This window comes from Haematobia irritans, chromosome 2, assembly GCF_050003625.1.
Source record: "Haematobia irritans isolate KBUSLIRL chromosome 2, ASM5000362v1, whole genome shotgun sequence".
Taxonomy (NCBI): Eukaryota; Metazoa; Arthropoda; class Insecta; order Diptera; family Muscidae; genus Haematobia; species Haematobia irritans.
In genome coordinates this window covers 95,128,389-95,131,390 of record NC_134398.1, presented here as the reverse complement: position 1 = coordinate 95,131,390, position 3,002 = coordinate 95,128,389, and the positions used below count along the sequence as shown (strand labels likewise).

At 33.5% G+C, this 3,002-nt stretch overlaps 1 long non-coding RNA gene across 1 annotated transcript; it reads left to right on the top strand.

The window, feature by feature from the left end:
• The first annotated feature begins 312 nt into the window (after positions 1-312).
• Positions 313-2,440, top strand: LOC142225740 (uncharacterized). Its single transcript, XR_012719393.1, has 3 exons — positions 313-419; positions 487-606; positions 2,374-2,440. It is a non-coding gene; the product is annotated as an uncharacterized LOC142225740 (long non-coding RNA).
• Positions 2,441-3,002: the final 562 nt, after the last annotated feature.

The following is a 3,002-nucleotide window of genomic DNA, read 5'->3' as shown; positions in this document are numbered from 1 at the left end:
CGCCTACGTAGTTTATTTAATTTCTCGAAAAAATAAGTAAGCGTCTAAAACTGGAAAACAACATGACTGAAAAAAGTGAAGTTTGCGAATATTACGAATATGGGGAATTTGTAGATATAACCCCAATTGAAGATGATATCATTTGCGTGGAAAATGGAATAGAGGATTCTGACAATGAACAACTTTTTCATTTCTTGGAAAAAATTGAAATGCCATCAATATTCAAATATCTAAAAGGTAATTATATTATATTTTATCATTTGTATTGTTTACTAATGCAGACATATTCTTTTATTAGATGCGCAAGTGACATTCAGAAGCCTTCCATATCTCACCACAAAAGACTTGAGGGATGCGGTCCCTGCGGTGGGTCTTAGAGCGGAATTCAGAGAAAAACTTTTGAATGGAAGAAGAGAGAGGTAAATAGATAGATTGCAGTAAAAGTATATGTGCAGAAAATAAATTATTACGTTAACGCCTTTATAGCTGGATGTACACCACGATCCGGCACAAGATAAGTGTCAAGTACAGGAAGCGATCCAAGCTACGAAACGTTTTGCGGCCACATCGTCAAATTGTACCAGGATCGGACTTGTTTTATCTAAGGTACGATAAATATTAGGTTTTTGTATATTCATAGCAACTTATTGAGGATTGTGCAAATGTTTCATATAGGATTTGACATCTTTGTTAAACGAAAGCGCAAATGGGAAAACTCTGCTAGCACTTGCTAATGGAAATCATAAATTGATTTCAAATAACAGAGATGATATAATTAATATAATTATAGAAATTAAATAAATCAAGGGAGCTGTGATAGATGAAGACGAGATGATGATATCATTAGACGTGGTTTCCTTATTCCCTAGTATACCAGTAGATAGTGCAATAAAAATTATTGAAAGCAAATGGACATATCTTCAAAATTATACACACATGACGAAGAGCCTCTTCCTGAAAATACTCACTTTTTGCATAAAGGACAACCGTTATTTTAGATACAATAACAACATTTACATGCAAAAGAAGGGTTTGCACATGGGATCTGCAGCGTCACCAATAGTAGCCGATATAGTGATGGAAGAGCTATTGGATAAATGTCTCGAAAACTGTGATATTAGACCTAAGATCTTGACTAAATATGTGGACGACCTCTTTGGAATAATTAAAACTAGTGCAATAGATAAAATTCTTGTCGGAAAGGATATGCGTTGGTCACTTAACATAACGTTAAAATTTTTGGTAGCATTAGGTTATATCTGAAGCAAAGGATATATATAGAATTCATATAGAAAGAGGGAAGCACTTATTGCCACCCAAAAGTCCATACCTTTGAGGACTGACCTTAGCCTTCATATTGAGGCCATTTCCTTTTTGTCCCATTAACATTATATACGCTTAGGTCCTCAATTTCGCGAATTTAAATGACCGACTCGAATTAAATTATCATGGCAATACAAAATTTAAGTTTAATTTAAGAATTATTTTGTAACAACCGTGAAATTAACATAGAATAGGTACATAGTTTACAAATATTATCTAATATAAAGTAATATTAATGGAGTATATATATAATGGTATTTTTGTATTGAAAGAATAAAGTGGGTACTCACTGGAAAATCCTTGGATACTGCCTCGATAAGCACTTATTGACCAGCTGTCTAGGACTTATAATTTTGTGTGGAGAAATATTGATAAAATTTAAATTAAAAAAAATCATTAATACTAGCTTATATTAGTAAATATGCAAATTACTGACGGTAGGGTGAAATTTTCTTGATAGATTTTGATTAATTTAGGACCATTTTTGTTCGCCAGATTCTTGGTTATGTTGACATTGAATGCCTCGATATCTTATATTTGAAATATTTTGGGTTTCTTCAGAATTTTACACAGGAATAAGGTTTTCATATCCCGCCATCATTATGGTTTAGCATAGAAAATTATTTTTATTTTTCTCCTTTTTTGTTTTTTTTTTCTTTAGGACTTTCTTCTTTTCTGGTTGAAAGTTATTGTGTTGCCACGGCAACTTTCTCCGATTTTTATAAAACTTGTATGTTCAGGTTAGTCGGCTGTTTGGTTTTGTACGGAATTGGATGCTGTGGGTCCTTGAACCCCTCTCAGCCTGTGCTGGCAAAATTCCTTATCTCCTAGTGCAAAAATGTCCGGTATTCTGAATAAACTTCGAATCGAATAAAAATTGCACCGTATATAGCTGGGATAAGGTCACAAAATTGTATCCCTTTCGGTTTTCCTCTTTTGAAAATTTTCTTTCCAATCTAATCTTGTTTTTCTCCTTCCATCAAACTAATTTTGACTTCCAATCCAAATTTTTTTTTTAATTTTTTCTTTTTTTTTTTTTCTTCCATATAGAAAATCATTTGCTACTATGTTCGAAGGGAATTTCAATCATCAAAAAAAACTATAACTAAACTCACAGTGAGGAACCTCACAATAATACACCACCCTTTAAAAAAAAAAGAAGAAAAAAATTTTTGTTATGTCCATATATCCTTCGCGTGATAAACCCCTTTATTTTGACTATCTCTATCCTGTAGCTCGTAATATACTTGACCTAGTTTTCTCAATACTTTTGCCTTCTTACCAACGGGTGCTAATTTAGCATTGAATCCCTCGATTTTGGAACTCTGCACAAAGTTTTTCCGTATTACCTCCTGACCAATTTCAAAACTCTTCGCTTTTGATCTTAAATCATAACTTCGCCTGTATTTTTCATACGCTTTCTTCATGTGTTCTTTGATTGAGTTTCGAATCAGGGGGAACGTGTCTTGTCTTTGTAGGAATACATCTTCGTCAGCTAACTTGTTCAAATTCTTTATCAGTTCATAATCCTGTCCATGCGTCACCATCCGTTGTCCAAAGACTATTTGGTACGGTGTCCTTCCTACACTTTCGTGGTAGCTATTCCTTAGTGAACAATTTATGCTCCCAATATATTCATCCCATTCTCTCTGGTTGTCTCGAACATACGAGCTCAAAGC